This window comes from Myodes glareolus, chromosome 24, assembly GCF_982192425.1.
Source record: "Myodes glareolus chromosome 24, mMyoGla1.1, whole genome shotgun sequence".
Lineage (NCBI taxonomy): Eukaryota > Metazoa > Chordata > Mammalia > Rodentia > Cricetidae > Myodes > Myodes glareolus.
The window spans coordinates 35,967,969-35,981,945 of NC_142049.1; the positions used below are offsets into that span (position 1 = coordinate 35,967,969).

The 13,977-nt window shown below is 42.1% G+C and overlaps 1 protein-coding gene across 2 annotated transcripts in view; it reads left to right on the forward strand.

Annotated features, from left to right (window-relative positions):
• The first annotated feature begins 8,925 nt into the window (after positions 1-8,925).
• The window catches only part of Ube3a (ubiquitin protein ligase E3A), an 81,690-nt gene continuing 76,638 nt past the window's right edge, over positions 8,926-13,977 (forward strand). Inside the window, exon 1 of one of the 2 annotated variants that reach the window (XM_085682693.2) lies at positions 8,926-8,991. The gene's annotated coding sequence lies outside the window, so the exon portion shown is untranslated. Of the gene's footprint in view, positions 8,992-9,472; positions 9,541-13,977 lie in introns of those variants that run through there. The other variant, XM_048434725.3, reaches the window with a different exon arrangement.

The window sequence follows — 13,977 nt, forward strand, 5'->3', positions numbered from 1 at the left end:
CCATCAGGTAAATACAAATCAAAATGATTCTGAAATTCTATCTTACAGCTGTCAGAATGGCTAAGACCAAAAACACAAAAGACAACTTATGCTGAAGAGGATGGAGCAAGGGGAGCACCCCTTTATAGTTGGTGGGAGTGCAAACTTAAACAACCACTTTGGAAGTCAGTATGGTGGTTTCTCAGAAAATTGGGAATCAGTCCACCTCAAGACTCAGCAATATTATCCCTGGGCACATACCTAAAGGATGTGCACTCACACCACAAGGACACTAGCTCAACCATGTTCACAGCAGTTTTATTTGTAATAGCCAGAACCTGGATACAATCTAGATGCCCCTCAAACAAAGGATGGATAAACAAAATGTAGTACATTTACACAATGAAGTATTACTCAGTTGCTAAACAAACAAACAAACAAAAAAACAAAAAAAGACATCAGAAAATTTGAAGACAAATGGATGTAACTAGAAAAAAAAAATCATCCTGAGTCCCGAAAAGACAGACATGATATGTTCTCACTCATAAGTCGATGTTAACTATAAAGTAAAGGATAACTGTGCTATAATCCACAGACCCAGAGAGGCTAGGTAACAAGGAGGTCCCCCTAAGGGGGACACATGGATCTTGCTGGGAAGGGAAACAGAAGATATGTCCCTGGTGGACTAGGGGCAAGTGGGAAAGGCAACTGGATGGATCAGCTTAGGGGTGGGTAAAGAGGGAAGAGTACTGAAAGGGAGTGCTCTGGGGTCAGGGAGAAACCCGGTTCAAGGGAAGTTCCCAGGAACCTACAAGGTTGACCCCAGCTAGGACACCTAGCAGTAGTGGACAGGTTGCCTGAAGTGGCTATCTCCTGTGACCAGATTTGTGACTACCTCAATTGTTATCAGAGAGCTTTCATTCAGTAACTGATGGAAACCAACACAGAGACCCACAGCCAAACATTAGACCAAGCTCAGTAAATCCTGCTGAAGAGAGGGAGAAAGGATTGTAGGAACCTGAGGGGTCAAGGACGTTCAAGAAAACTCGAAGAAACAAATAACCTGTCCCATAGGAACTCACAGAGTCTCAAACAATAACCAGGGATCCTGCATGGAACTAACCTAAGTCCTCTACATAGATGTGACAGTTGTTTAGCGTGGTCTATTTGTGGGATTCCTAATAATAGGAGCAGGGGCTGTCCCTAATGCTGTGCCTGACTCTTGCCAACCTGTTCCTCATACTTGATTGCCTTGCCCATCCTAAATACAAGTGAGGTGCTTAGACTTAGCACAAAGTGATATGGCATGCTTTATTTATACCCATGGGAGATCTGCTCCTTTCTTAACAGAATTGGAGGAATGTATTAGAGGGGGGATGCAGGGGGAGATAGGGGGAGGGGATGTGAGGACAGGAAAAAGGAAAAGATGTGGTTGGGATGTAAAATAAAATCTTCCCCAAATTAAGACCAGACCTATACGGATCCAATAACCACACAGTACACAAAACAGACAAAACTTAAAAAGAAAATATGCACGGCACATAATAGTTAAAACACTAAGTATACATAAAGTGTAGTGAAAGCTAAAAGAGAAAAAAAAATACAAGGCACAAACAAACAACGATAAACCCATCAGAATAACAGCTGATTTCTCAATGAGAACTTTGAACATAAGAAGAGCCTGGAACAATGCATTCCAAATACTAAAAGAAAACACGAAGCCATAATCATTAAAACTCAAAGTTGCACTGAATATAAAACAATACCAACAATCAACAACACAATGACCACAATTAACACCTGCATTTTAATAAAACTTTAAATATTAAATACCCCAGATCTCCAATCAAAGGCACAGGTTGGATGAATGGATCAAGAAACAAAACCCATGTATTTGTAGTTTACAAGAAACATAGCTTAAATAAGGCATCACTTTAGAAGAGAAGGATGGGAAAATGTACTTTAATCAAATGGCAACAGGAAGCAAGCAGGTGTTGCTATCTGTATATCAGACAAAAGAGACTTCAAACTAAAACTAATCCAAAGAGATAAACACTTCATGATAAACAAGGCAACAATTAACCAAGAAGACCGTACTATTCTAAGCATACATGCAGCAAACTCTGGTGTATCCAGTTTCACAGAAAGGATTTTATTGAACTTGAAGATACAGATCAATGTCAGTTTATTAATAGTAGGTATTTCAGTACCCTACCTTCTCTAATAGTCAGGTCATCTGGGCAACAAACAAGCAAACAAAAACAACAACAACAAAAACCATAAAAAAACAGAAGTATCAGAATTAAAACACATCATGGATCAGATGGACTTAACAGATATTTATAAAAATACTTTACTCAAACACTGAAGAATAAAAATTGTATTCAGCACATGAAACTTCTCTAACACAGATTATGCCCTGGGAAATAATGCAAATTTTGACAAATTCATAATAACAGAAATAACTCTGTATATTCTATTGGACCATAAGTCAATAAAACTTAAAACTGATAATAAACAAATCTCTAGTCAATAACACACTCATAGAGATTAAATAGCTCATTACTGAATGACAAAAGAATGAAAGAAGAAGTTGAGAAAGAAATTAAAAACTTCCTGGGATATAAAGAAAAGGAAAAAGTAAAACATGCTCGGCGGTGGTGGCACACACCTTTAAGCCAAGCACTTGTGAGGCAGAGGCAGGCGGATCTCTATGAGTTCAAGGCCAGCCTGGTCTACAAAGTGAGTTCTAGGGCAGCCAAAGCTACACAGAGAAACCCTGTCTTGAAAAAAGCAAACAAAAAAGAAATCACAAAATTGACTTTAAGAAGCTTCAGTTGGTCAAATATGAACAAATTAAATATTAATATGAGAAATCATAAGTTATATGATACAATGAATACTAATACTAAAATAAAATGGTTGATGTTATAAAATATTCATTTCTTAAAAACTGATCTATGAGTGTCAGAACATGGTCCAAGAATGGTGTCACATGAGGGGAACTTTGAATGCTTGTTCATGGATGTCTAAACTGATTCCATGCTGTGGCAATTGTGAATAGTTCAGCAAAAAACACAGATGTACAAGTGTCTCTGACACATGCTTTGTCTCATTCATTACACAGAATGGGGACCTCTGGAGAGAAGAGAGGAAGCAATGGGGATAGGAGAAGGTAATGGTAGCAGTGAACGTGGGGTGTGAACTTTCTGTTGGGCGAAATGGTTATCAAAGGGGAAGGTAACACAAATTAGGCATGTAGCATATAACAAGTATTTGTCTTGAAAGAGAAATAAGAATAAAAATTGAGGGACAGTAAATTTCAAAGACTTGGAAAGCCCAAATAGGTTTAGGCATTTACCACAGAAGCAGATTTCAGGGTGAGAATTACAATCATTATGTCAATAAAGGATCAAATTATCCATACTTGGTACCTAGAATGGAATTACCCAAAACAGAGGAAAAGAATAGAGGATCACCTTTGGGTGTTAAGTTTCCAGAGTAACTGCCTAGTGGGCTACACAGAAGTCAGCATAAGCCACTTTAAAATCCCAGCACTCGGGAGGCAGAGCCAGGTGGATCTCTGTGAGTTCAAGACCAGCCTGGTCTACAAGAGCTAGTTCCAGGACAGGCTCCGAAGCCACAGAAAAATCCTGTCTTGAAAAACAAACAAACAAACAAAACAAAACAAAACAAAACAAAAAAACAAAAAAAAAAACAAGAAAAGAAAGAAAGAAAAAAAGTGAACTTGACTTCTGGGCTTGTCAGATGTGGTTAAAACCTGGCAGTTCTAAACATAAGAACTAATTATCAGTAGAAACACTGAGGGAAGTTAGGCTGTGAAATACTGGCTATAACCTTCCCCAAGGAACTTGGCCAAAATGCATCAAACGTTTCCATTCCTCATGACAATGCTTCATACAATTTGATGAATCAGGTTTTCTAGAATAAGTTCATAAAAAGCAAAAACAAAATACACAGTACCTCTTGTTGCCTTTCTGTAGATCCCAAACCTAAGTAATGTCGTATTGAGCGTCCTACATATCTTCTTACAGAGAAAGAATGTCCTGGTCACATGTATGCCCGTCCTATCCAGTAGCCCAGTCCCCATGACAATTTATTTTTAATTTAAATCAATAAACTCATGTTCTGATTTGTAACTATGCATCTCAAGCTTGGTTAGTGTGAATTTGGTGACGGGTTGGATGAAAACATGTTTTTAAGCCTGTAATTCTGAGGGTTAGATCCAGACTGAGGTACATACAGCAAGTGTGGTTTGTCCATTCATTTGCTTACATAGCATATGCCTCGGCAGCCTGGATCTAAGCCTAAATTGCATGCTAGGCCTAGTTCCAGAACTGCAGAATGAACTATGTAGTATGGAGAAATGAGTATTATTGTGTGATTAAGAAAACAGCTGGGCGCTGGTGGTGCATGCCTTTAATCCCAGCACTCGGGAGTCAGAGGCAGGTGAATCTATATTACTTCGTGGCGAGCCTGGTCTACAAGAGCTAGTTCTTAAACAAGTTCCAAAGCTACAGAGAAAACCTGTCTCAAAAAACAAATTAAAAAAAATAAAAAAGGAAAAGACCTAATGAGGTCAGAACATGGTTTGATAGGATTTACTTAAGTATTTTTCTCTTTGTTATTTATTTATTTATTTATTTATTTATTTATTTATTTATTTATTTATTTATTTATTGTGTGTGTGGCAGGGTTTCTTCGTGTAAGCCTGGCTGGACTGGAACTCATCATGAAGATCAGGCTGGTTTCTCCCTTTGCCTCTCGAGTGCTGGGATAAAAGATATGCCTCACGACACCCGGCTTCTCAAGGAATTTGTAAAAACATTTTTTTTAATTTGTATTTATGTGTGCATACACAGGAACATTCAGGGCATGGCATATCTGTGCAACAATATCACTTGTGGAATTGGGTACTCTCCTTCTACCATGTAAATTCCAGGGACTGAACTCAGGTCTCCAAGGAGGTAGCATGTCCTTTTACCTCAATCAGTTGCCTTATTGTGACCTTCAAAACTTCTTATGCACTCTGGACTATTTGTACAATTAGTGAAACAAGTGCTGAATGAGTCATAAACATAAGAGGACTTCATAAATCATCATAGTTGATACCTCAATTTGATGTATCACATACTAAGACTCTAAAGTCTTTATTCATTATTGCTTATTTTTATTTATTTATTTATTTGGTTTTTCGAGACACAGTTTCTCTGTAGCTTTGGAGTCTGTCCTGGAACTAGCTCTTGTAGATCAGGTTGAACTCAAACGCAACAGAGATCTGCTCTGCCTCCTGAGGGCTAGAATTAAAGGCGTGTGAAACCACTGCCCTGCACTTGTTTAATTTTTGAATTCAGATTTCTTACAGCAAATTACCTGATTTCCTGTCCCTGCTATATTGTATAGGTAGGCCACCTCTGTACTTTGTGTACTTTTACCTAATTTGAATAGATTAATGTCCCCAAACAATTACTTTATCACATTATTTTGGTAATCAGGAATTTTGTCAGACACACTGGTCTTAGTTCTTAACTTTCTTCTTTTTACCATTTTTACAGCCACAAGGGTCGATTCAATCATTTCCTTTTCTGAGGAGTTACCCTGTTTTAGCCCTTTAGGTAGGTGGTACCACGATGGAAGAGGCTACACCATGAACACTCTTCTTTCTCAAGGTGCATCGAGGCTGAAAGTCACAGTTACAGATCAGCGATTTGCACAACAAACAGAAGGATGGAAAGACACAACGCACAGGCAAAAAGCAAGAAGCCCTGGGAAGATCAGAATGGCTGTTCAGAGAGATGTGAGATGTGTGGACTTGTCGCAAAGAAGGAATTACATTCAAAGGGGCTCTAAATGACTGGCGACAACGTAAATTGCTTAAGGTTTTACATGGGGTAAGGGAAGATAGGTGTGAAAGGCAGAGCCTATGTCAAGCAGGTCTTGTTCTCAGAGTTTAGGCTCAATTTGAGACCCATGGGAAACCACTGATGTTAAAAGTAGGAAACGTGATCATTAAAAAAACCGTGTGTGCCAGGTGGTGGTGGTGCACACCTTTAATCCCAGCACTTGGGAGGTAGAGGCGGGTGGATCTCTGTGAGTTCCAGTTTGAGGTCAGGCTACACAGGGAAACCTTGTCTCAAAGAACCAAATAAATAAATAAATGGAGTGTGAGCGGGACATTCAACACCAAAATATGGGCTAGAAATTTTCTGGATATTAGGGATTTATGCCCTTTCTTGTTGATTTTACTCAGAAGCTCAGAAAGAATAGCAGATAAATACTAGTGAACACCCTCATAACCACACAATCAGTGGGTCACACTACAACTGTTAACTCTTTTACAGGCCTGATTTCCTCTTGAACTAATTTACTGAAGATAGGTACAGGGATTGTTTTTTTATTGTTACACAAGGCCTGGCTTGGGTCCTTCTGGGTAAATAGTAGACACTAAGTTTGTTCAAAGCATGAATTAATTTGCTTATACAATTACATGGTTCTTTTACATTTTAAATGAGAAGATAGTAAAAACTATTGAGTCTTATTTAGATAAAGTAGTCTAAAGTATTTACTGCACACCTAGATATTAAGTTGCTTTTCCTAGAAAAAGTGTCTGAAAACATCCTACTTTGGAAAAAATACTTATGCAAAGTATGGGAATATGTTGTCAAGAATTGTTCATGGTGATATTTTTTTACCATAAACATGGCTTTCTCAAGCTCTCTTTGAGATAGTCTCTTGTTATTGTGAGGAGAGTTATGGAACTCCAGATGTTCCTGCCTCAGCCTCCTCAGAGCTGGGATTGCGGGCAAACACTGTCATATCTAGCAGTAATAGATGTTTCTAAATTTTAAGAACAGTAATCCAAAATGCACAAGTACAAATATCAGTGGCACATATATGAATGCATATTTAACATTAGCTAAAAAGATAATTTCTTCAGATTCCTAGGAGAAATTGGGATTCTCCATGATCCTCCATACGAACTGGGTTGCCATTTTGGCATCTATTTCCTAACTTAAATTTTTAAGTTTTTTACAACTCTGAGGTTTTGGCCACATATTGATAATTCACACTATTCAGACAAGCAGACTAGTTTTTTCTTTTTTTTTTTTTGTCCCCCCCCCCCCCCCCAGAAGGGTTGGTTTCACAGTGTAACAGCCCTGGCTGTCCTAGAACTCCCTCTGTACACCAGGCTGGCCTCTAACTCAAAGATCCACCTGCTCTGTCTCCTCAGTGCTGGGATTCAAGGCGTGCACCACCACCACCACCAGATCAGACAACTACTTACTCAAGAATACCTGAAAATATCTTTCCATCTTGCAATAGTAATGTGCTTTATGGCATAATGACCTTAATTTTTAGCTGTATAGTTTAATATTTTGCAGTTAAGTCCTTAAAAGTTTACATGTATTACCGATTCTTTCCATAAAATACCAAGGTAGTTTCCAAATGAAGCTCTGTAATGAGAGGGAGAGCTAAAAAAATGAGTAGATACTTCTAAAGTATCTTAAAACCTGACATTACAACAATGTATTTATTATCATTTATTCCGGAATAGTTACATTCTTCCCCCCCTTGCTGAATTTCTATTAGTTTAGTTTTAATAGTTTTTTACAGTGGGGAGGTGGGGTATACATATATAATACACACATATACATATATATGTACACATACATACATATATACACAAACATACACACATTTGTGTAATGTCTAAGTAAGGAAAAAGTACATTGCTACGTGTGATTGCTACATTTCGAGTACTCGATGATTACGGCTTATCCACAATGTTACAAGCCGGAAAGCGACTTGTCAGTCAGCTTTTGTAATTCAGCGGCAAGTGTCCAAGCTATTCACAACAACAAACCCCGTTCAGTAAAAAGGTCACTCGGGTACCATCAAGACCCAGGGCTTTCACGGGGTTCAGCTGATAGAGACATCAAAATCGGCCCCGACCCACGTGGGATTCGGCGGGCTGTCCCTTCTCTCGGTGGACCCCCTCCTGCAAGAGAATCCTGCAGGACCCGGGCTTTTTCCCCCTGCTAATCTGGTCAACCCGGGACGTGAGGTGGGCGGGCAGAGGTCCGAGAGGATGACCTTGCGTGCAGAGAGCTTGTGCGTGCTCAGCCACCCTGCCACGTAGGTCAGCCCTAGCCACCGCACACCGCTGCTCGTCCCGGGGCCTCGGGGCTGGGTGCACCATGGGGCCGACTTTCGGTTCGCTCTCCAGTCCACCCCGAAGCGCACCGGCTGGGTCGAAGGGAACAGAGCCTCCAAGCACCAAGCCTCTCAAGATGGCGACAGCGCCTGACCGGACTTCCCCGGTCCCCGCGCCGACGGTCCAGGCGCAGGAGAGCGAGCGGCGACCGGGGCGGGGCCGAGCGCTCCCTGCCTCCCACGCACGCGCGCCCGCCCGCCTCTCCTCTCCCCTCTCGGAGCCCTTGCCCCGCGGGGCGGCGCGCACTGCCTGCCGGGATACTCGTCCCGCCCACCCGGTCCTCCCGTTCCGCGCCGCCTTTCGCGAGATCCGCGTCTCTTTCCTCCCACACCCCCCCCTCAAGATGGTGGCGCTCTTCTCTGGGTGACTCTGTCTCCGCGACGGCCGGGTCTTTCGTCTCCGCCAGCCCCTCCTGCGCCCTCCCGCCCGCCCGCTCGCTCGCTCATTCGCGCACTCGGCCGCCTCCACGCCTCCTCGCCTCTTGTCTACCTGGCGCGGACGGTGGCGCCTCCTTCCGCTTCTCCTCGGCGTTGCTCGCCTCGCTCGCACCTCGCCGTGGTCAGACCGCGGCAGCAGCCGAGCGGCGGCGGCAGCGGCGACAACGACGACTCCGACGTTGCCCAAGGCGCCGGTTTCCTGAGGAGAAGCGCGGGTCCCGCATGAGCCCCGGCGGTGGCGCCAGCGAAAGGGAACGAGGCGGTGGCGGGCGGCGGCGGCGGACGAGGGCGACCGGGACCAGCGAGGCGGCCGCAGCCCAGGCGCGGGGGCGAGGACAGGTCAGTGCTGCCGCGGCCGCGGCCTGCCCCTGCCCGGCGCGCTTTCCTCCCGCCGGCGCCCTCGTCCGGCTTCGGGCCGGGCGCGAGGGCGGACGGGCAGAGTCGGCGCCCGGGCCCTCACCCGCCTCGGGGAGTGAGGGCCGGGGGCGCGTGGTCTGGAGGGGCCGGTGCCAGGAGTAGGCCCTGGTGGCTGTGGCTGCTGCAGCCTTAACTGTCAGTGCTGGCTGAGCGCAGCAGGGAGGGTTTTGTCGCTCGCGGGTACCCGAGTGGGCCCCGGGGTGGGGCGGACGTGCAGGGGCCTGGAGCTCGGGGCCTCCTCGGAGAGCCGAGCGGCGGCTTCGGGCAGCGGAGGGGCAGGCCTTTTCCTCCAAAGGGGCGCTCGGGGTGGGAAGACATATTTAGACGTGTAGCTTGCTCAGTGGGCTGGGGGATTGGGGGTGGGTTGGGAAGGGCAGACAGAGGAAGCAGCTCATCCAGACATCAAGGATCGCGCTCTCGGCTTCTCCGTGTGCTGCCGCCGCCGCCGCCGAGAGGATCCAATAGTTGAACGTGAGTTACTGGATTCCTCAGAAACTGCTGTGTTAGATGGAAATGCAAACCTGTAAGCAGTTGACCTCCTCCTCCTCCCCCCTCCCCCTTTTCAGTTGAGAAAAATGAAAGGGACTTTTCCCCCCGTTTCGATGCGGAGGCTTTTTGTTGGAAGAGTCAGAATTGAATGTGCCAAATGCTTGAGCCCTAAGAATAGAAAATATAATTTTAATACGACTTTTCAGACTTAGAATAATCTTCGAAAGGCAATTTTATGTCTTTTTTTTTAATGACTTAGGAGCTTGTCAAAGTAGAACAGTACAGTTTTCTTTGGGATTGTATTAACTAGCTAGTGTGCTGTTGCAATTGTAAACTAAATAGTAAATGCGATGTATGATCCACGATGATCTTCAATGCTGAAGTACTGTGGCTATAACCCATGCTTTTGGGAGAAGCAGCAGATTATGTCAGGATATTTTGGAGAGGAAAGTGCGTTTGAGATGAAGATGACCTAAAGTTTAAGAAATATAGCCCCTAAAAAGCGACATACCAAAGCCGTGTCGCTACCGAATAAATTTTGTTGAATAAATGGGCAGGCAGAGTGACCGGAGAAGTGTTTTCCTCCCTCCTCAGATTAATGACTGCTCTTAAGATACCTGTGGCAAATCAAGTAAATTTAGAATTTAGGAGAGAGAAAAAGAAAAAAAAATTTGCTTTGGTATGAAAAAAAATTTTGTTTTGCTGTGTATGATGGAAATTCCTTTGGTACTAGAGTCTCCATTTAAATCAAATCTGCTTAATGCATTTCCAAGGAAAGGAATAACTGCATCTATACTGCTGATAAACCTGAAGTAGGGATGACTGTAAATTCTTAAATCCTTAGCATTACAGAAAAAAAAACCCATTCATCAAAGTCTGTAACAAAAATGAGAGCTTCAACAAATAATATGGCATCTGTATGTTTTTTTTAATAAGAAAAAGATACCGTACATAATAAAAGAGATGACTTGTAATTTTGGTTTCAAAATCAGAATGTGAGCTATGAAGACATGGGTCAATATTTAACTTTCATTGGTGTGTGGAGTAGTATACACAGACTCCTTTGGACGTTGCCCCCACACCCGAGGAGTTTAAATTTATGGGGTTAGAGAATCCCTTTTGCATGCAGATTTAGTAGGCGACTTTTGTTTTTATCCCTGAAATCACTGCCCCCACACACCTTTTAAAAAATTTTTGTTATTATTATTATTCTTTTTTTTTTTGGAAAGTTTTATGGTGTAGCTCTAGATGACCTGGAACTCTCCTCCTGACTCTGTCTTCAGGGTGCCGGGATTAAAAGGTGTACGCCACAGGACTGGCTCCCATTCTGTTTCATGGCTTTACATGTAATTTCCTCCCGAGACTACTCATCCCACCTGCTTAGTCCTTTTAACAGCGTTCATTGGCTTTCTATAGCGTCTCTGACACGTAACATTAAAGACAATTGTGTTTTTTAAACATGTGTCAATATCTTCTGTCAAATAATTGCTGTAATGTTTCTCTCAATTTTTATGAATATTGTCCTCTAAATTGGCCATAGCTAATTTTTTCTGCTCAGGAGCTGAAAATGATTTTTGTAAATGTCCTTTTAAAAACACTTAAATGTTTACTGGTATATTTTTATCATTTATTCTATTTAGGTTTATATTTGTTGTTAATGAGCATCACTGGTAAATGGATACATACTTATTTTAAGTGTGTAAGCAGCTATTAAAACATCAGTGTTCTGATGTTAGAAAGCAGAAATGGGTTTTCAGAAGTGATTTTTTTTTTCCCCCTCCGAGACAGGGTTTCTCTGTAGCTTTGGAGCCTGTCCTGGAACTAGCTAGCTCTCGATGTTTTAAGTACTTTGAAGTGTAAAAAGTCTAAGACAGAGGGTCATATAAAAATAGTCTTTAAAGAGTCTTTGATATTCTCTTCATAAGCATTTAGGATAATGCTTATGGAGTTTAGAATGGTTTTGACAGTTTTCTTCCTCACTAATAAATATAAAGACAATGTTAAGACAGGCATGGTGTCTGACATCTGTAAACCCAACAATCGAGAGGCTGAGGCAGGATTGTGGCAAGGTCGAGGCTAGTCTGGGCTAAAAGTGAGAGCATATCTCAAAAAAAATGATTAGAGATGTAATAAAATATGTAATGGGAAAAGCTTTGTGTGTGTGTGTGTGTTTTTTCCTTTTCTTTCTTTCAAGACAGGATTTCTCTGTGTAGCCCTGGTTGTCCTGGAACTAGGTCTGTTGACCAGACTGGTTTTGAACTCACAGAGATCCCTTGCCTCTGCCTCTGGAATAAAAGCTCTGTGCCACCATCACCCAGCCTCCAAATAGCTTTGTAATTAGAGCTTGATTTCCTTTTTACTGAGCCATCGTTTTGTCTATAAACAAGATGGTGAAGGTGTCCCACATGTCAAGATTAAAGACAGTACAGGGCCTACTAGTTAGAATTTCAACTTTCCATTAGAAGACTTCATATCCAGTTTTTCTGATGATCTTTAAGTACGTTGTATACAGTAGTCTATAGTTCATTATTTGTTCTACTACTTGTTTTCTTTCTCATTGTGAGCTCAGTGCAAGGATTTCTATTGTTTAATCAGAGAGTATCTTTCCAGATCCTTAAGCCTATTCAGCCTGCTATATTGTCAAACACTGGGTAGTTTACATAAAGAAAAAAACACCCCCCCCACATTAAATAGAAATGTATCTCATAGTTATGCTATGGACAGTGAGAAAGACTAAGATCAAAGCTAATTTTCATTGAAGACTCCAGTAGTGTTGGATTTGTTGAGCTGGACTAGGGGTTGAATTTAAGGCCTTTCACATGTGAGCCAACTACTTTACCCCTTCCTTGTCCTTTTTTATTTTTTGACACAGGTCTCTTTAGGTCTACTAGGCTGGCCTTAGACTCACTCTAGCCCAGGAAGACCTTGTGAGCTGGGAGCCCTCCTGTCTCAGCTTTCACAGTATCTAGATTGCAGACCTATACCATCATGTTTGTGTTGGATTGTGTCTCTATGTTTCTGTCTCTATTGTTTTTTTCTTTGAGATTTTATGAGAGTTTTGCCTGCATTTATGACTGCACCATATGTGTGTGGGGCCTGTGGAGGGCAGGAGAGAGTGTTGGGTCTGCCGTGATTGGGATTACCGACAGTTGCCATGAGGACTCTGGAAATTGAACCTAGGTTCTCTGGAAGAACAGCAGGTCCTCCTAACTGCTGAGCCTTCTCTTCAATCTCTCGTTCCCTCCCCTCCTACCCTTCACTTTTTTCTTGTGACAGGGTCTCACTAACCTTTGAAACTAGCTATAGAAGCTAACCTGGCCTCCTACTCAGAGGACCCCTTCGCTCTGCCTTCCCAGTGCTAAGAACACTGTTCACATTCATTAAGGCAGATCCTCCTAGAAGCCTCACCTTATAATATTGTCACCTCAGCTTTTAGGCTTCTAGAGAAGTTTTAGGGGGATGTGAACATCAAGATCATATTGTGGAATATGTTTGAAGTAGTTATCAGTATATTTACAAATGGTCAGCTAACATTTCTGAATATCTTTTGAATACTATGAACTTGCCTGGGTTGTACGGGTTAAGAAAACAAGAACATGTCTATCAGTTGGAAACTGATAGTTTAATAAATAAATAAACTGCATTTATTGTGCATGACACCATTTTTTAAAAATGTAGTATCTTGTCATGTTATGGGGCTTACTTCTCTGTCCTTTCAGCCTTAGGGCAGTCCTGTAGTCTTAACATCCCTTCCCCCCTCAGCTGTAGTTGTAAAGACTTACTATTTGTACTTTTTGGGGAGGGAGTGGTGTGGGGATACAATCCAAGCACCTGTGTTCGTGTCTTGGATCCAACTTATCATTCAGTAGCTGATTTCTAGCATACATAAATGTATGGTGTATATAAAATGAGTAGATTGACTCTGGCCTTGACCTGTTAGTGCTGGCTTTTTGGAGAGTGCTTTCCATCTAGTTCCTGACACAGGAGTCACAAATGTTACAGACCTGAATAGTCCTCCACCTGAGAGCAGCTACTCTCTTCATTTTTGTTTTTAACACGAGGAAATCAAAGAGCTAAGGTTTAATATGGTTTTCTTAAATTCATCTAGGGTCAGAATCAATTTGGAGTCTCTGGCTTCCAGGTCAGAATTCTACATTATTGGCAGGTGTTCTGTCCTGTGTGTTCAAAAGAACAGTTAAAATTACTTTGTAATTGCCCGCCCACGTTTATGGAGGTATGTATTTTCCATACTGTTGATAAAAGGTAACCTTTAGAAGATGCTACAGCCAGAGCTTTTATTCTTTCTAATAAAGATGTGAAATAAAATTGTATTAAATAGAAATATTGTTATTTTTCTCAACTTTTTATCCAAAATGTTGGAAATACTTGAAGTTGCTTTATTCCTTCTTAACAAAGTGA